Below are 21,154 nucleotides of genomic sequence, written 5' to 3' on the forward strand. Positions count from 1 at the left end.
ATCTAATAACAGTCAGTGGAACAATTTCATGCAACACTTTCCATACTGAGACAGTTATTCTACATCCCCTTGTGCAGCAGTTTCTGTAATTCACTTTGTGTTATGGCAACAGAGTAAGGCACCTCAAAATTAAGCCTGGATGGAACCTCAGAGTATAGAGAAAGATGCACAAGGAGAAGGTCACTCCATTCCATCAGACATGACATGTCACACATGGAAGGTAACATAACTCAGTGGATTAAGTCTTATTCAGCACCAGCCATCATATTTTTGCATCCAAAACTGGGCCCAAAACCACATATGAAAACACATATTCCAAGTACCAAACAAAACATATGATAATAATTCAAGTGTTATGACAAACTGTCCACTGTAGCTGAAAAACAGAGAAACAGAGCCCTGAAAAAGGATTGGAATGGTACTGACCTAAAAATTATCAAGTATTCATGCTGTGTGCATTATAACAAATTCATAAAAGTGGGATTTTTGAAGGTAGGGAAAAAATGACAAAACAGGTTAATGAATTAAATGCAAATAATAAGGAAAAATGCAAGACATAAACCAGAAGAAATCTGAGCAAAGAAATATGAAAAGATGTTGTCTGCACATTTGTGTGAAATTCAATACAAATCCTAATTCCTGGTATCTTGGATCACACCTATGTTTTCCAGACCTCAATTTCAGAAGTTTACTACTTATTTCATGCATAGTTTCAGAAGGACTGTGGTCTCTTTAACAGCGAAATTCTGTCCTCCAATCCAACATGTTCCCACTGACTCCAAGTAGCTTAAGGTTAACTATAAATACAATGGAAAATCTGAGGCAGCTTGTTGCCTATTTTTCCATTTTTTCTGATGGGCTATTAGGTTACTCATAATGAATATAAAATGAATATTTGGATTAATTATTAGGACAAAGGCTCTAATATTTTACAAACCTATTTGATGCAAAGCAATAGATATGTGTTCTCTGTTTTCCAGATATTTATTGCCAAATTCTGACTTCTTTTCATTCCATTATTGCTTTCAACACTCTATTAACATAAAGCAGAGCCTTGCTAATTTGCAGTAATGTTTAGGGTATCTACTCTGAATTTATGGAAGAAATCAATAAATTAATCAATCAACAAAAAGGAACAGATAAGTGACAAAACACATTCTGTTCTATTACTGTGGCAATTCTAAATGGTGTTTTAATTATTCATACAAATACCTCTAATGCATTAGTAAATGTGACGTAAGGCATATCTACTTTTTTTTTTTTATTTTTAAGTTTTATTTGTGGGTTCCAGTTCAGGAACGTGGTTCTTTTCAGGAATACAAAGAAGGCATCTGAATATTTTAATTTTTTTTTTGTATTTGTTTCTACTCAGTCAAATGCAGTCCTGCTTTGGATCCAGAACACCACATTAGTTACTGGATCCTGATCACTGACTCCACAGCACTCTCTGCTGAGCAGACACATAGAGGAAGTCACAGAATCTGCACAGAAGCACCCCAGGCACTGCCATCCCACTCACAGCCAAGCTCACTCTGCCCACCCAGCAGCCACTTTCAAGTAGTAACATCCTTGTCCCAGGGGAGACACCAACAGCACCAAGAAAGCTGCAAAGCCCATGACTGAAATTCTGCAGAGAGGTGGAGTTTTTTAAATGATGATGATGAGCTTCAAAATAGAGACTTTAGTGCCCAGAGCCCCATAATTATGGCCCCTTTTATGTCAGCAGGGCACATAAAGGGTTGACTGACCTCCACTGCTTATATTATTAATCTCACCCTTCCCTTATCTAGCAACTTCCTCCTTAAGCCCTGGCATCTCTTCTCCATTTCCCCCACAATCTTGGGTCCTTTTCCTCCCGAGATTATCATCTACTGGAAGTTCCCCCTCCCTGCCCACTGCCCACATCCCAGTCTTTGTTCTGGCTCCATGTCTGGACAGGCTTCACATTCACTCCACATTTATTGCTCTCCTGCTCTTCCCAGCCTGTGAAGGAGGTTTTCCCTCGGCCTCCAGGTCGGGGAGCAGCACATGGAAGCTGGAAGGAAGAGCTCATGAGCACCAGGCACCAGGAGAGAAGGGCTTTGCAACTGAAATCCAGTGTGAAAAATGCACGTTGTGTGTCTTATTGAGTTCAAAGGCGAAATGTTTCTGTCTAGGATCTGTTTGTATCTCAAGTCACAAAGAAGCCATTAGTACCAATAACGTGTCATTACGGGGGCGTCAGCAGAGACTCCACAGCTAAGGTTAATTTGAGATGCGTAATTTAAAGCAGAACTAAAATCCCTCCATTTCACACTTAAATGACTGAATTCAAATCATTCCTCAAATTTGACACAGCAGCTCTTCAGGGGACACTTGAGATTTTTTTTTTTAATTTTCTCTTTTTTTTCTTTTGCCAATTTTGAGTAAAACACAAGTTGCCCATTGCAGAACAAAAATATGCAGCTCCTCCCTTTGCAGCCACTTTAACCTGTGGTCCCCCTCACTTTTCTTTTCAGCAGCTTCATACTCTACACATTCATTCTGACATGTTGGAATATGGATGATACAGGCCACTTCCACAAGTTAAAACAAAACCAAACCCTCTCAGAGTTACAATTTCACTCATCATAACCCCAGCGATTTTGCCAAGAACAGCTGACAGCACTTCTTGTCTTAAACATCCCACATCACTCAGGCAACAGGAGTACCCACACAATTCTCTGCCCCTCAGCATTTCTCAGTATTTCTACTCTCAACATCCTGCTAAAATACATTAAATATGTAATCCTTGCTTTTCACACTGAGGCAAAGACAGAAGGATGCTGTGGTTCAACAAGCTGGTCCAAGTCTCCCAAATCCACTGATAATTTGTTTTGTCAGGCAACTTCTCTGAGAACAGCTGATAAAACACAGAAATAATTAAGCAAAAACTCGTCACAACATAATGAAGCAGCACGAGAGTGAGATCTCCACGCTGCTGAAGCAAAGATGATGTCAAACATCTCCTGCCTGTTACTGTGGGTCCTTCAACAAAGCTCATGCAATGCCACGAAAACGCATAAAAACATATAATGATTTTTGCCAGCCAACACAATTTTGTCCTGAACTTTCAGGAAATCAAAGTTCAAGCACACAAACATTCTTTGGAGAGCTGCTCTCCATGCTAAAAATGGCAATGGAGTTGCACAAGTGGGGGAGGGGAGGGAAGAAAATTCCAAGAAATCTTTGACTCATCCATTGTAACTCCTCAGGTTTTTGGAGCAGGGAATGCAATGCCGTCAAGCTAAAACTCACAGAGCTATTTTCCCATCTCTAAATGATGTCAATACTTCACAAAGCCACAAGTGCTGGGAAAATTTTTCTCTGCAAAATTCTAAGAATGACTTAAATTTTGTTAGGCTGGGGAGGGAAGGGAGGGGGGAACCCAGAGCTAAAAGAGGCAATTGAAATTAAACTCCTACGTAGGTGTGCTTTTGAATACTGAGAGTATTAGTGTTCACAGCCTTGTGCTATCTGTGACTCAGACTTGCTGCCACAGGTGTCAAGAGACCAGGGACACAATTGGAGTTCTGCAGAATCCTGCTGCTTTGTGATTACTTTTTTTTAACTATAAATTAAAAATATCACCCTCAAAGGCAGACAAAAAGCAGGTTTTTCCACTCAGTACAGACCTGAATCTTTTCAGTTGAGAGGTTTTACTGTCCTGTTAACTTCCATGAAGTGAAGGAAACTTTCATGCTGTTTAATTCTTAGGGTTTTCAGAACAACACTCTCCCAGGCACTCAGCAACAGGACAAGGGGGCACGATGGGCTCAAGCTCTGCCAGGGGAAATTGAAGTTGGAGATCAGAAAAAACTTCTTTGCAGAGAGAGTGCTCAGGCATTGGAATGGGCTGCCCAGAGAGGGGGTGGATTCCCCATCCCTGGAGGTTTTTCAACTGAGCTTGGCCGTGGCACTGAGTGCCATGATCTGGTAAAGGGACTGGAGTTGGACCAAGGGTTGGACTTGATGATCTTGAAGGTCTTTTCCAACCCAATTGATTCTATGATTCTAACGCAATGTCAACCAAGCCTAACAGGCAAAATGGCTTCAATAAAGCTCTGAGAATAACACATCTACTCTGGCACACCAACACACTATTTTTAATTGCAGCTCATTAAAGATGTAATAGAAGAAAAATTATATTCACTTCCAGCACTGTTCTGTCAATGCAGTGAGATAATCCTGCTGCTGTATCGTACATAAAGCAATATTTATGAGTAGTGGTTTAGGTAATTTAATGGAAAGGCAGAAAGCAATGATTCATTCCTTGTTCTATCTCTTGCTGAAACATGACTTTTGTCAAAGCAGGCACACAGAGAGATTGGTTTCCAATGTGAGTAAAACAGAGAGCTGGAAGTGAAGAGAAACGAGTCAGCTGAAATGCCGACCAAGAAGAAGAAAGGTCTGGATTGCAGATAAGAAGTACTTCACAGAGCAGCACAGAAATAAAGGCCTCGGAGGTAATTTAAACCAAATGTAGATTGAAACTGAAGTCATTCAGTGAGTCAGCACAGTAAAAGGACACTAAAATTACATGCGAGAAAAGCACAATCCTTTTCGTGTAACAAGCTGTATCTTATTCCAAATTTACCAGAAAACAAATTAATTGTCCCCTTTGTGTTGAACTTCTTTCATTTCTTTTGCACTCAACCTCTACCTTGCAGAAACAAACTGCATTCAGGCTGACCAGTGAACTCTGATGTCTAGGACTTGAATTTCCCTTTCAGAAAAGTTTCATCTCCAGACCATGACAACGTTAATAAACAATTATTGGCATGAACACTACAGACCATCTTCTAAGTTATGATTACTTTCCTCTGGAAATAATTTTTTAAAAAAACTTAATAGTTAAAACCAGAACTGCAGAGAATTGTTACAGGCTCTGCCTTCCAGATTCTGCCATCCCAGAGGTTTCAGTCACCCACAGCTCGGTGCAGAGCAGGACTTTAGTGCTAAATATGCTCACCATCAGTCAAAGAAAGGCTTAGCCTTGTATTTGCCTCAAACATTTTTAAACCCATAACCGTTTTTAAACTTACAAAGCAATTTTCATCTCATTCTTGCCTCATACTTTCACAAAAACGTAATTCTCTGAAAGCCACAACAATTGCTTGTTCAACAGAGACTGCTACTCTCTGAAGTGCTTTCTGAGATAGATTTGTACGGACAGACGTGGGTAGAAATGAATACTCCAAAAATATCCACAATAGATAATGAGCATCATCTAGAAACAAAACAAAAAAGGGGAAAAAAAAGTACTGCAAATGCAGCCCAAATTGGAACGAATGCCTACAGTAGCAACAGTACAGGAAGAGCAAAATGTTATTGTACATTACTGGCATGCAGCCCGTAATTACAAAAAATACTGCAGTATTCCACGGTAACAGCATCAAATATTATCATTTCAAACAAGCAGCAGCCACCACGTTGCAGAGGGCCAGGGGAGGAGAGGGCAGTGGCTGCCAAGGGACTCCCCGTGCAGAGGGAGAGCAGACCACAGGGTTGGTGGCCTCGGGATGGCTTCTTCCCACCCCATGGCTGCACTCCATGGGGGCACAAAGGGCCTCTGCTGGGCAGCACAGGCTCCCACGGGGGCTGCACTGCCCAGCCCTCGAGCACAGGGCAAGCACGATGCTCCCTCTGTGCTCCACCTCTTGCTGTGGAGTGCCTTCTGCCAAATTTGCACTTCACACTGCCTTGGGTTCAACCAAAGCTTCCCCCATTGCAGCTCCCCTGCACTAACCCCTGTGTTACCCAGCCCGCTCTAACACCCAGGCAAAGAAGTTTTAGCTGGGCCAAGCAGGAGGCTCCCAAAGCACAGGCTGGCAATGCTGTCATTGTGATGGCTGCCATGACCCTGAGATTAGCTCAGCTGGTTAAAACTTGATTGCAATAATGCCAAGGTCATGGGTTCAATCCCCTATGTGGGACATGGACTTAAGAGTTGGACTCGATGATCTTTGTGGGTCCCCTCCAACTCAGAATAGTCTGGGATTCTGTGATTCACCTCCCCAGATGGTGAGGAGTTGCTCCACCACATCTCAGCAAAACCCGAGACAATGTGCCCATAAGTTTATCAGCCACACTTCTCTTGACTGCTCTTGACTCAAGGACTGCAAGAGCAGATTGAAGCCCCACCACAGCAAACAGGAAACCCAAAAAGCTACAATTAAGTCTGTCTGCTCACTGGCATGCACTGCACTGCACACAGATTAATAGACCTAGCTCAGCACTTGTAGAAATAACATCCATCATATGTGGTTTCTACATGGATCATAAAAAAATTCCATCTAAGAAGCCACATGTTTTCTGCAACTTTATGCTCTTGCAGAACTAGCGAGAGGAAAAGAAAAGCAGAAGCCTGAACAGCAAGATTAGCAGAGAAGGAAACACTGTTCAGTTGAATATTACTTATCTCTAATGCACTATTCTAGTTTCAGCAGGTATAGAGTTAATTTTCTTCCTAGTAGCTAGTAAATGTTGTGGGGGTTTGATTTATTACGAGAATAATGTTGATAACACATTGATGTTTTAGTTGTTGCTCACTAGTCAAGGACTTACCCTAAGTCAAGGACTTGCCTAAGACAAGGACTTCCCAGTTTCCCATGCTCTGCCAGCAAGGAGGAGCACAAGAAGCTGGGAGGCAGCATGGCCAGGACAGCTGATCCACACAATAGAATGTTCTGCTCATCATATAAATTGAGTGAGCTGGGCAGGAGGGGTCAATCACTCAGGAACAGGCTGGGTATCGGTCAGCGACTGGTGAGCAACTGTGTTGTGCACTACTTGTTTTTCTTGGATTTTATTTCTCTTTCTATTCTGGTTATCTCCCTTTTTTCATTACATCATCTTTAAAAAAAAAAAAAGTCTTCTTACTTCAACATATGGGTTTTACCTACTTTTTTCCAGTTCTCTTCCCCATCCCACTGTGGGGGTACAGGGACCAAGTCCTGCGTACTCTTTGGTTGTCACCTGCAATTAAACCACGACACTTGTGCTTCCCACACAGGCTGCAAACAGCACAGACTCTCCAGACAAACCTGCAAAGCTTGAGCTTTGCCTCAGCTACCGATGCTGTCTCAGGTATTTGGCCTCTCCTGGTAGTCTCACAACTCTGAAGTCAGGTTTGAAATGCACACACACTGTTGGGGCAGTACCTTTTAGAGATACTCAAATCATGATGAAAACTGTTTCTCATGCTGCCAACCAGAGATATGACATTTTTTGGGAAGGAGCAAATTAACAGCCGTCCTTAAATACTTCCCAGTTCACTTGCACTTTTCATCTTTCCCACACCAGATTTTCTCTGCCAAACACAAACAAGACTACTATATATATATGGAATATATATGCAAAAAACTGCAGTAACATATGCAAGTAGATTGAAAGGCTGCATTTTTGTCTCCTCATAAGCCATTTACTTGTTTAAGGATTCAAAGTCCCACAGGCAGTACTGCAAACACACATAAAGTCTCTGGGTGCTGGATTTGACTCTCTGACCTATGTGACAGATGTGTAAAGTAACACATAACCAGATGCCTCTCTAGTAAATGCACAGCTACAGATTGAAAAGCCCTAAAGATGTTGTGGCCAAGGGCAAGGGAGAAGGGGAAAAAGAAGAACAGAGTCACATATCTAGCAAGGAAAGCAAAATTTAGGCTTTATGGATTTGTTATCTACAATGCCATAATTTTTCATGTCTGTAATTCAGAATGGTATCACAAGAGAGGACTTTATAGGAGGTGGGAGCCCACCCACTGTGGCCTGGTTTGCTCCATGCCAGGTTGATCAGCTGTTTCTGGACGTCTCTGAAATTTCAGTGTCCTACCTCCAAAGCCACCACTGTGACTTCAAAGACCTTCACCCAGAACAGCAGCCTAACTCCCAAGAAGAAAAAATTCTCTGGAAAAGAAACATGTGGCTATATAATGGTAAACACCACAGAGACCTTTCTCCATCCCCTGAGCTGGTGTGTCCTGGCCACAGTGGCTTGGAGAAAACAGCTGGTGGGTTTTTGGTATAATTTTCTAAGGCAGAGGAGAACGGTGGGTGAGAAAAAGTAAAAAACTTGTTTAAAAGCCCCAGTTTAAAATTTCTGGCTACTCCCATTTCATAGAGTAAGTTAAAACAACTCTCTACTAGAAACTCTGTGAATCACTGACTTCAGATCTGGATCCTGCCTTTTGCAAAGCTGCTGGTGGGCTTGGATCCAAGGCTTTGGTTCAAGCTCCCATGTACTCCACACTAAAATGACTTACACCAAACGTCCTTGATAACAAATAGCCTGACAGTGAGCACGCACAGTATTGGCAGGGTTCATTTTTACATCACTCTTTTGAAAGTTTAAGGAAAGGGCTGGAAACGTTACAGCTTTCGAATACTTTGCCTTTTGTGGTTTACAGAGAGCACAGTCAGTCAGTGGCTGCACAGGCCTCACCCATCTTCATCTGGCTTCACCCATTTCCATGTGACACGCCATGCAGTGTGAGCCCAGGTGATGCCCACCAGAGTGGGCATGGGAGCAGTGACACAGGCACAGTGTCCCTGCAGGGTGCCCTCAGCTCTCCTGCCTCCCTGCAGTGAAGGTCTCCATTCTCTGTCCCTACCACCTCCTCTTTACAAAGGCTCACAAACACATACTGAAACAAATGAATAATTCCATTATGTGCCTGGCAGCCAGTGCACTTTCCTTCTGACTCACAATAGCAGTGCCCCATTGAAAAGATCCATATAAAGGCGGGGTGAAAAAAAAGAAATAAAATCTAAAGAAGTCTCCAGCAAGCACACATATTATCAAAGCCTCATTTCCACTCAACACAAGTTGCTTTGGGATCTAATGCAGCTGATTTGAGTGGAAAACACAAACAAACACACAGAGTCTTCTCCCATTAGCTGGGGAAGGGGGTGGGGAAATCAAACCAGTGCCATCTTTGTTGAAGAGCTCCACAAAACTAATGGTTTAGAAGAGCTGAGGAGCATGGACAGGGGACAATTCGTGACTGATCACTGCCATCTGAACTGCCATGGTGACAGCTGAACCAAGAGCAGAGAAAGACAAAATAAAACAGGCATGTGTTTAATCTGGGCAGGCTTGGTCCCCTGTGAAAAACACAAAGCAGGAGATGGCTGGTCTCTCTGCCTGCTCAGCTCAGCACCCACAAAACTTCCTGGCACACACCACAGGACCCTCTCCAGGCACACAAATGGGGATATTATTTCTTCACATGCTGAAAAAATAATCAAGAAAGAACAAGAGCAGTGGTATAATTTAATATGTCCTAAAATGCATCTTTTGGCCCCAAAGAAGTTCCTCCAATACTCTGACAATGAGCTTCTGCACCCTTTAATACAAAGAAAGGTAACGACGACTTCAGTGATTTTCTGAGTGCAATATAGGGCTGATTAAATGATTAGAGAGGCCACACAGATGCTGGGAAGGTGGCTTTTCCTGAACTCCACTGTTTGCTTCCTCAGAGAGCAACAAGAAGGCAGTTGGGAGAGGAACATTGTGCCTGGCCTGATGGAAGTGACAGAGAGACAGCAACAGAACATTTTGAGAGAAGGAATGTGAGAGGGGCATGGAGAGCAAGGTGGGCTGAGAGTGACCACGTGACAGTCACTGCAGTGCATTTCTCTCCCAGTGATTTGGCCAGGACTGTCCCCCTACTCCTCAAAGAGAGCAAAGCATTTCCCCACCCGAGCCTTCAAAGAGATTTGCATTAATACCTCATTTCACAACTACAAAAATCACCTCACACACTCCTGCTGGAAGAGTGCTGTGTTCCTCTTTGGGCTCACAGTCCATAGTGCAAGACTTGAATGCAATAAGGAGTTGGCTACACTGATGTGCAAAAATTTCAGGCTTTTGGGATAAATCAGTTCAAAAACCTACAGGACTATTACAATTTCCTAAGCAATGGCTCTTGTCCACTGACCAGAAAGGAAATCTTTAGCTCCCTGCAGTGGGCCTGTTGATTTCAAAAGAAACTTAATAGCTCGATTCCTACAAAGCAAATACAGAGCAGTCACCAGGGGCTGGCTGTGCCCTCCTCTCCTCTGAAATCTGGTAAGCAACATATGCCTGCAAATGGCCCTTGCCACAGGGGTTTGATATTCTGCACATTTGTGGGAATGCAAACCCTGCTTCTCCCAAGCTTTGTGTGCCTTTTCGATTCTGCAGGTTCCTTACAACAATTGTGTCTCTCTCAGCACACTCATGGGGCAGAACAGAGTAAATAACTTGAAATTTTTACTTAAGAAAGAGGCTGGTGGTTTTTAGTGTTTATTTATGCAACATTTGCAGTGGTTGAAAGTTTTACAACTGTAACATTTTCTCTTTACTAGACTCAGATATCATTCCTTTCTCTAATGAGAAATAAAAAAAAATTAAAAATGCATTTCATCATTGTCCTTACCAAAAAAAATCATTAATTCTGTATACCACAATTCAGCCTCAGTCAGGAAACTCTTAGTTCAGCTGCTGTTCAAATATTCAAGTGCAATTTGCAACTCTAGTTATGGAAGGGAACACTATTTTCTTTATATATTTAACTCTACTTATTCCAAGACACTGATGAAGCAATTAAGACAGATGAATTATTAAAGCTGGGGTAGAATTCACAGGCTCTGCTAAGAGCTTTGGTATTTCAATGAGGTGTTTAAACATAAAAATGAGAAATATGTATTTAATACAAAAATATCACTGAAGAATGCTGTAAAATCAGATAACTCATGACATTATCTCCAACAGTAAGAGAATTGTATATGCATTTTTCTGGCTCTGTGTTGCATGTTCTTCAATAGCTTTCTTCTGCTGAATTCCAATATGATACAGACTCCAAATAGGAAATATTTAGGCACAGGCTTAACTTTCAGGGAGAATAGTCTCATTGATTTAAACAGGGTTTAACCCTTATAAATGTCAGAAGGATTGCCTGTTTGGGGGACTGGACCTCATGGGGCCCATTTTCAAAAAGACAAATGAATTACATATTTTTACTGCTCTTTCTGGGTTTGCCATTACAGTTCTCTCCCTCCTTCTCCTGCCTGTTTTTATTGCCTTTGACAGAAATACCACGGCACTCTGATGTAAACAATGATTAATTTAATTACAAACTAACTGTAACTTACGACAAGACCCTCCAAGCACTTACCTCAAACCATGAGTGTTTCAAGATGCAATTGTAAATCTCCTTTTTTCCCTCCTCTCACAGGAGATGTTGCAGACTTTTTTTTCTGTATTTTGCATTAAAACTCTTTCCCTGTGCTCCAGGATCTTAAAAACAAAAACAAACAAAAAAGAAACACTCAGAATGAAAATGTCATTTCAAGTGACTGGTGGGTGGCTCAGGGGAAATCCCTGACCTTTTTCAATGTATACTTCATTATCTAAAGCAAGTGAGGTAACTTCCCCCAGCAGCAGTTCTTCTGTGGGCTGAACTTAAAACAAAAAAACTAAAAAAATTTTAAAAAACACCAAACAAAGCACAAAACCCCCCCGACTGTTTTAGACCACTCAAAACCACACCAGAAATAGACTGAAGTTGGACCAAGGGTTGGACGTGATGATCTCAGAGGTCTTTTCCAACCCAATCCATTCTATAATTTTTAAAATCTGCAAGATAGTACACCACGAAATATTCACTTAAAGCACAACCCAGACTGCACAAATTTATGATGTTGAAAAGGGAAGAAAATCCAGAATACAAACCAGAAGAAAAATCATTCTGTAAAGTATGCAACTGTTACACAGTTTGATTATTACTACCAGTGTTGTTATCACTAATAAGACATGCAGGGCCAACTCCCTGAGCCTCCTCTGAGCTCTGTAGTATTTCTGTAGTAGCAGCTGGGGGAAGGAGTAGCAGCATCAGCACCACAAACCCAGCCCAGCTGACGGGAGAGGAAGGAAGGGAGGAGAGTGAGAGTAACTGGCAGCTCTCTAATACAATCAATTCTGACGTTCTCCACCATCGCCAAAAAAGGGCTGAAGGGGGTTGAATTTTCAGCGAGTGAATTTTCAGGACAGTGTCTCACCATCCATTCCACCCTCCTCCTCCTCCCTGCCCGTACCTGCGGCAGGGCTTGGCCCCCAGCCCGATGGCACGTCAGCCTCCAAGCCGGCTCTGTCAGCAGGAAAATCCCCTGGCTCCAAGGAGCAAACGCTGCCAGCCAGTGCAGAGTTCACTTTCCCTCTGAGAGCGTGAGCTCGCGTTTGCCTGCCCTGCCTGGATTACAGGCATCCCACTTATTTCTCTACAAACAGTTTTTAGGACCAACAAGCACATTCATCTTTGCTCTGTAAAAAAAGCCTGGGAGGCAAATTGTTTCCAGGGTTACACCTGTGGCTATTCCCATCGAAGCCAACAACTCACACAACACAACAACGAGGAGGATCTGACCTTGCATGTGTGTAAGCCAGACTGCTTTGATTTTTTTCCCTCCTCAGCTCTGAATAACTTTCCCCCTTGTTTTTAATTAAGAAACAAAGACATTATCCACATGCTTTCTGTGGCTGCATATACTTCAGAAAGTACAGCTTTTCCAAAAGTGGTCAAAAATTCAGAAAGTACAGCTTTCTACATCATTTATTCCCCTAAGTACCCTGGAGGAAAACAACCCAAAAGTCCAAGCAGACCAACAGACAAGTAAAGGGGGCAAGTGGGCTTCTCTTGACACCTGTACAGAGCCTGTGCCTGTGTCAGCCCTCCCCAAAAATATTGACATATAAAAAAATCCTCTGTTTGAATGACCCTGCTCCTCTGCTTCCCCTTGCTCATTCTCCCTTACGTGGTGCTGCTCCTTTTTTCAAGCAGCCTGCTCTCACTCAACACGAGGAAAGGTTGCGACAGCCAAGCCCACAGACTCGCAGGAAGCGGACAAAGCCCTCTAAAGCTGTGACACAGAACCAGAGAAGTCTGGAAGTTCAAAGTGAAACGAGGACAGTCTGCCCATGACTCATGCCACCTAGAAACCATTCTTAATTTAAGAAAAAGTGTTAAAGGGATTATCTTACAGAGTGTCACCCTGCCAAATCAACTAGGTTCTGCCTCTCATTTTTTCCCTGACTCAAATACAAGGTGGCTGGGGATTCTATTTTAAGATCCAAATCAGCATAAAATCCTCCTGTTCTCACTTACACACTTACATTTTTAATGCTCTGTTTAAAGAGTCAAATAAAGTTGTTTGATGGACAGATTCCCAGCTATCCTCCAGGCTTTTCTGCGTGACCTATGGGCACATGCTATGTGACACTTCCTGAAGGGCTGAAATAGCTCTGAATGACACTTGAGCTTTTACAGTGCAACCCAAGTATGAGAGTTTGGCTCCTAATGCACATTGTCACTTAACCCCAAATTTCCCCTTCCTTTACAGCAAAGACCACCTCAGAGCTGTGATGCAAGGAACACAAACACCCCCACTGCTTTAGTGGATAATCTGGGAACACAAAGTTATGGATCTCTTCAGTCGCATCAGGATTGAAACTGTTTTGCTGTGTAGTCATTTCACTGGTACAACTCCCTTCTCCAGGGAGCTCCCAACAAGCGTGGGGGACACTGAATGGATTCACTGTAATCACAAAACAGCTTTACAGCTGCTGAAAAAAGGCCTATTGTAGGCCTGCATTTTACTATCTCGAGTAGCACATAAAGTTGCTGCACAGCTTCCATTACCCATCTGATCACTACAGAAACAGGACAAACAAATCAGGGCTTGGCAAAAGAAAATAGATTTAACTGTGATGGAGGAAATAGTCTGGTTTTGAAAAAAAATTAATAATTTATATAGCACAGGATAAAACACATAAAATTCAGTGTAACAAAAATACTTTAAACTCATTCTGCCCTTTATTTGCTATGTCAAAATGCTGTGAGCCAACTTCAAATTTCACCATCAGAAAGGAGCAGCAGGCCTGCCATACATGCGTGTGCTTTTCCTGCAGTCACTGTCTACTCGTGCCTTGCACCTCTCTGCATTTGATATTTGCTCAGGAACTGAACTGGTATCAAAACCAACAGTGAACTCTTAATATATAACTATTGGGTTGCACATACAAAGCCTCACTCGGCAACCAGATAATTCTGGGCTTTGCAAAACATGTGAGTAGATCTGACAGTCCCTTTCTGAATGTCTTGATTTTTCTCTGTGTAGTGTCTGGAGGAAGGACAGTGCTGAATTAGGCACATTCCTCCCAGCATTTCACTACTCCACTCTCCCCCTTCTGGAGAAATGAATGCAACTTCAAACAAATTAAAAAAGTATTTTGTCAGCTCTTTCTTTCTTCCTGGTGCACTAAGTGAGGCAGTGCTTGGCTTCTCTAACCCCCAGCAGAGGTAAATGAAGGCTCCCTCTGAAGCACAAACCTCCCTCCTCCTCCTCCTCCTCCCATACACACAGCATGAACCCTGCCAGCTGCTGCAAAGAGGCTGAATTCAGCCAGGGCTGTTTGGCAGCCTATCACACTTGCACTAACCCCCAAGAATTAAATGATGGTCAACCAGCATTTATCTCCCAAAAACATAGTACTTCCCTCAAAAAAGCAAGGAGATTGGGCAAAACTCACAGGGTCTTTGCCTTTTGGCATCACAGAATCACAGAATCAGTTGGGTTGGAAGAGACCTCTGAGATCATCAAGTCCAACCCTTAATCCAACCCCACTTTGATTACCAGATCATGGCACTCAGTGCCACGTCCAGTCTCACCTTAAATACCTCCAGGGTTGGAGAATCCACCCCCTCTCTGGGCAGCCCATTCCAATGCCTGAGCACTCTCTCTGTAAAGAACTTCTTCCTGATATCCAACCTAAACCTGCCCTGGCAGAGCTTAAGCCCGTGCCCCCCTGTCCTATTGCTGAGTGCCTGGGAAAAGAGACCAACCCCCACCTGTCTACAATCTCCTTTCAGGTAGTTGTAGAGAGTGATGAAATCACCTCTGAGCCTCCTCTTCTCCAGGCTAAACACCCCCAGCTCCCTCAGCCTCTCCCCACAGCACTTGTGCTCCAGTCCCTTCTCCGGCCTCGTTGCTCTTCTCTGGCCCCGCTCCAGCCCCTCAATCTCTTTCCTCAACTGAGGGGCCCAGAACTGAACACAGCAGAGCCACATGAACACAACAGGTGCTGTGCTGCTCTGCACTCAGAAGGCAGAAGTATTTTGCTTTTCACTGAAAGCTGAGACAGATGCTACCCCTTGCTTTGGCTACCTGGGACCTTCAGAAAACCTCAAGTATCAAGAGAGGAGCAGCCTGATAAAATGCCCATAGTAGAACTCCTCTTTTACCCCAGCCTTCCTTAGTAGTGCCTCTCTCAAAAGGCCAGAGGAGCTGAATGGACTGAGATGACTTTCCATTCCTGGTAACTTGCACGTTCTCTGTGTCAGCATGACTTGACTCTGATAAAAACTGATGAAAAACCACAGCAGTGGAAACAAAGACTCAAGTAAAGAGAGAAATGAAACTCTGGGACAAGCTACAGAGAAAGACTCAGCTCTTATTTTTGGCTTTGGGCAGGTTTGCCACTCCAAGCCTGGGTGGCAGGCAGGACTGCCAGCCCTCCTTGTTATTCTCAGGGCAAACTTTTCTGGGCTGAGAACAAAGTGGATTGCTAAAACACGATCCCATTTTGGGATTAGCTATGAGGGTGGAGATATGGCAGGACTGGGCTCTCTGCACACCTCTCATCACAGGGACAGGAACTCTTTTCCCCAGATCTCACAGGAGCAGCCCTATTGCACTCCCTTGCTTCTGCTGAGGATCTGGTAGTCTTGGGCACATGTTCCTACATGATATTTACTCTTTTTCTTGCCTTCTGCTCATAAGCACAAACACTGTAAAATCCCCTCTTTTCTTAACAGCTGAGAGTGACTTCATTGCATGATTTTTGGGGCAAGGGCTGCCAGCCCACTCTCACTGCCCCTGTGCCCTAATGCCACTGTTTATTATCACAAGGTGACACAGAGCCACACTCTCCCACTTACCCAGAGGGGGTCATGTCTTTCCAAGTCATAACCCCCCAGCCTCACCAGGCACTGACCTCAGGCTCTCCCTGGCACCCTCCTGAGTGCCTCCCTATCCCAGCACCTTAGCACAGCATGAAGGTCACACAGAGATGGGCTGAACTGCCAGGCAGAGGCTCCATCCCAAGGCAGAGGACCCTGCCCTGTGACAGCTTGCACTGAGGTGCAGCCTCCTTGGCTCATGAGCTCTGAAAACCAGGAATGTCAGTGGATGAAGAGCTGAACACCCTCCAGCCACTCTTGCACTGGCTGAGATGGTCTGAAGAGCAACACACATCCTTTTGTAAACGTTCAGTGTGCTGCCCACAATAAGCAGCAGGCGAGTGAGCTTCTGCCAAAGAGCACACAGAGTTTAGAAAGAAGTGTTAACAAAATGAAGCACATAATAATTTTCAATGCCAGATACATTGTGGGTTCTTCAAATAGAAATTTCAGGGGTTTGGGGACAGATGAGTCTGGTATCTTTTCCCCATTGCCTCCTGCTTTATTTAATCATCTCACCGACCTTCTAACTATAGAGATTGGTTTTTGAGATCTAGTTGTTTGCTGCTCTATAGAAAGATCTGAACAATCAATATTCCTTATACATTTATGTATCTTCAGTGACACAGAGTACAGGACAACTCAGAAGAAACCCGTGGTGACCTTTGTTGCAGGAAATTTTGGAGGCCTGTCTATAAGCTGTTTTTAGAACAGAAATTTGACTAAGCCACAACCAGCTCAGCACCACTGTAGTTCAGTCTCACTTTTTGAGATTAGCAGGACTATGTCAGCAGCTTGACCAGCAGCTAAAATCTTCCAGGCAGAGGTAGAAATGTTGTCCTCTGCCTGGATTCAGTGAGTTCTCTGGCTACAAAAATTGGTTGTTTTTTGTAGTTAAACATACTCTTTCAATCCAGAAGAGACAGGACATGAGAAAGACAAAACTCTTCTGTAAGTCTACTTGTCCAAATTTGTCTTTTCTTAGAAAAAACTCAAATATTGTCCTACTATTTCTGTCATCTCCACTTCCTCCTTTTCTTCAGCACAACCTGTAAGATGAGTATTTCAGCAAATACCAGGTTTGGTCATAGGCTCCCTGGGCTGCCAAATGTCAGATCCAGAAAGCAGGACTGTCACATCTGCCAGACTGGCTCTCACACCTACTCCAGATAACATCATATACTTTTCCAAGTCATGCTAGCAATAATGTGACATTACATGTCACCTTCTCTGCCTCAGGACACACACCAAAAAGAGCCTTTAAATACAAGATGCCCAGCCAGTGTCTCAGTTCGGTGCAGTATCTGAGCACCCTCCCTGATTTAAGGGTGTCAGCTCTGTCCCCATGTGAGCACAAACTCACATCAGCAGCTCGAGTACAAGCTGCTAGACATGGGTCATTACTGGTTAAGCACCTGATGTGCACTTGGCTCCTTAAAGAAGATATGATCCTTCTTTTAGGGGAAGATTTCTTCTTTCTAACTTCTCAAAACAGCTTTCCTTCTCAGGCCTGCTCACGTCATCCTTCCCCTTTCAGTAATAATTACAAAGAAAAGGGAAGAAAGAACATTACGAAGGAAAAATGATTACATGAGTTTTACCAGCTGGTATAACTATAATGAGATTGCTGAAATACACCTTTCTTTCCATGCCTTCATCCTGCTACCTCCCTACAGGGCACAGACAGATACCCTCTGCTTTTGTTAGACCTGCCACCAAATAAGAAGATGATGATGATATTATTTACTAGAATAATGCAATAGTGCAATACTGACAGCAGCAAGAGCATCCTGAAGTGAACAATGTCAAGAATAGATCAAAGGAGTTTCAGCTACAATAACTAACCTAATTTCTGTAGTTTTACAATGAGTTCTTCTACTCTTTAAAGTATTTTCTCTTTATCCTGCACTAAAATAGTAAAGAACAATAATAGAAGGGGAAAAGTAAAACAAACTGGATATTTTCGCTTCATCTTGCACCAAAATAGTAAAGAATTATTATAGAAGTTAAAAAGTGAAACAAACTGGGTAACGACCAAAAAAAAAAGTACTACCTCTCCCCCATTAAATTCCATGAAAAATAATAAACTTTAGGCAGGATAATAAACTTTAGGCACTAGTTGTAAAAACAGTCTGCAGAAAATTTTAGGCAACAGAGTTTTTTTAAAGTGACTATATTGTCATCAGAGCTGATGTCAATAGTCCTCTGACATTTTTTCCTCACAGTCCATCTTATGTTCTCTTTCAAAATGTCATTAAATAGACCCACAAAATCTTGAAATTTATCATAACTAATTCAACTAATAAGACAGTCATCACACCTTTTTCTAGAGCATGAAAGGCTAAGAATGCTCTGACATGATGTCTGGCTTTCTCACTTATTTTTGCCCCCTGTTAAAGTACCTGCTGAGTCTGTGAAGATTTACAGGCCACATGGAGGTCTGCAAACCACTGGCTAAAAAGCCACCTGGCTACACAACCCACCACATTTGTTGAAAATATTATCAGGAAAGGGAGAATGCTCTTTTCCTCATAAGCTGTTTGCCCCTGGCAGTAACAAGAGCAGAACACTCTGGAGTTTCACTGGAAGTTGCTAAGAAATACCTCCTGATGGAACCTCCCTGCAATCCCAGTGCAGGAAACCAACCAAACCTCACTGATCAATCTGCTCAATTCTGTTAAACAGTTCTGGACCTGGCAGAACTTGTGAGGAAGAGCAGCACTGACCACTATGCTGAGGACCTGGTTGAAGCCAAATGAAAAGCTCTCCTAAGTCCTCAAATACTTCTTGAAAGCTCCTCTCTTCCTTCTCACGCCTTCCAGGCAGAGCCAGCTCTGAGCTCACTGTGAGCAGGACCCCAACACAGAGGAAGTGTGTGTAAAATCCACAGTCTCACTTCACCACTACTGTCCATTTTCATGAATGAAATAGGTAGTGTTGGCAGGGGAAGCTGGGCCCTGCCAGGACTGCTGCTTGTCCTCTCCCTTCAAAGCACTGTGGATCTGTGTTAGTTTCCTTCAAAAATAATTCTTTCTATGCATTAAACCAGCCAGAGACATGGTTTCTAATATGGTTAATTTTTAGCACACATCAGATTTGTGCCTAACTCCTCACCTTGCTTTTTTGAGAGCTGTCTGAGAAGGTTTGGGACCTTTAATAACTGATCTGTGTGATTAAACTGCAGGCAGCAGTGACTCTATGCAGGACAGGAAAGTGAGGGGTTGAGCTCAGCTGCACAGGCCAGTGCCCTGTCACATGGCCCACACAGCCCTGCCACCCTGTCTGTCTGTCTGTCTGTCTGTCTTGGGGTGCACTTCTCTCCCACAGAACAGGGCAAACAAGAGTGAAGGTGCTACTGATTTAGAGCAGAGGAGAGCTGGAAACTTAACATATGACATTACTAATAAAGTGTGGGAGAAGTAGAAGGATGTAGGATATTCTCTCTCCTTAAAAGACCAAGCAGTCCCACAGGCAGTGGAGTCCATGAAGGGCTGGTTTCTTGTGGCTTTGCCTGATGTGGGCACATGACCCCGTGCACAGTAAGACACCTGGTCTGAGCAAAGAGGACTCCACTGCACTCTCCCATCTGTGAGAACACAGCACTCCACTGCACTCTCCCATCTGTGAGAACACAGCACTCCACTGCACTCTCCCATCTGTGAGAACACAGCACTCCACTGCACTCTCCCATCTGTGAGAACACAGCACTCCACTGCACTCTCACATCTGTGAGAACACAGCACTCCACTGCACTCTCACATCTGTAAGAACACAGGTGAGTCTTTCCTTCAGAAAGGCCACCCATTTCTGTCATTGTCCTGTATCCAATTGCTTGTTCCACAAACCTGCTGGGAGTTCAGGGACTTGGTGATCTCAGCCTGTCTGGCCAGTGGGTTCCAACCTTACTGCAGAGACAGAGAGACAGCAAAACAGTGTGCTCCAGAAAGAAAACAAACTAAAGTATCCATCTTGGCCTATAAGAAATGATGTGGAATTAGCAACAAAGGTAAACAAATGGATCTGATGTGAAAACTCAGAATTGCAGTGCCAGTTCTGCAAAATTCATCAGGGACAAAACCAGGCAAGTCTGGCCCAGGGAGGGTTTATTTTACTTATGCTGGTTTGAAACACAGCTTTGCTTTTACCTACTGTGAGTTGCATTGTATTTATGAATAATATCAGGTCTGTCTTCTGGGGAATTAAACTGTAACCTTTCCTCTCTTCCATTTCTTTAACACATTCAGTTTACCACTGTAACTTATTTGTGATTTACTAAATTGCAATTACAGAAAACAGGACAGCATTTAGTTCCTATGCAAGATAGGAAAAGTGTATCTAGATTTAGGTACAGATAACAGATTCAAATCTTCTTTAGATGACAAAGGACAAGTGGGTGTCTGGGGTTTTTGGGGAGAGGTGAGATAGAGAAAGGGTTTTTCCCCTGGAGGATCAAAACAAAATATTTTTTCCTTAACATGATTCATAGTAAAAGACAGATAATGACACCTTCAGGAAGAAAGCTGAGCTTATGGAACCTTCACAGTGTTGCATATGCCTTATTAATTTGGGTGAACAGACTTTGTAAATGGAAAAAAACCTTATTTACAGTCTAATTAATTTCAGATATTGTACCCCTTTACATACATACATGTACTAATATGGGCTGCAGCATTTATTAAAACCTAGGACAAAACTGCTTTCAACCTGCAAATATTTGTCATGACAAAGCCAGCACTCAACAGTTTTGCTTTCCAATACCAACTTGTGTCAATTTTAATATCATACTGCCTCTTCCAGCATTCCTTGATCTTACACCCAGGATTTCTCCATCACAGCTGGCAACTTCACCACCACAGAACTCCCCTATCACACCCACCCTGGAGGAAATGAGAGCAACCCTTCAGCCAGTCCCTGCAGGGGGACTGGCATTTGCAAGGGAACCAACTGCTCAGCTTCCTTTCAAATGGGCAGAATAGACAACATCCCGCTCTCAGTAACTGGTATGTTGCTAAAAAAAGCTTTAAAAGAGTTTAAAAATCTACTCCTTGTATTAATCCCCTGATTTATTTTATGCTAAAATGCATATGTCTCAACATATAGATATTTAAATGTAATCTACACTAGATTAATCAATTTAA

The 21,154-nt window shown here is 43.0% G+C and overlaps 1 protein-coding gene across 7 annotated transcripts in view; it reads right to left on the reverse strand.

Annotated features, from left to right (window-relative positions):
* The window catches only part of ATXN1 (ataxin 1), a 221,830-nt gene that overhangs the window by 146,068 nt on the left and 54,608 nt on the right, over positions 1–21,154 (reverse strand). For 5 of the 7 annotated variants that reach the window (XM_071553218.1, XM_071553217.1, XM_071553214.1 and 2 more), the window contains one exon: positions 11,178–11,299. The gene's annotated coding sequence lies outside the window, so the exon portion shown is untranslated. Of the gene's footprint in view, positions 1–11,177; positions 11,300–19,861; positions 19,907–21,154 lie in introns of those variants that run through there. The other 2 variants (XM_071553219.1, XM_071553222.1) reach the window with 2 other exon arrangements.

Source organism: Pithys albifrons, chromosome 4 (genome assembly GCF_047495875.1).
Source record: "Pithys albifrons albifrons isolate INPA30051 chromosome 4, PitAlb_v1, whole genome shotgun sequence".
NCBI classification, from domain to species: domain Eukaryota; kingdom Metazoa; phylum Chordata; class Aves; order Passeriformes; family Thamnophilidae; genus Pithys; species Pithys albifrons.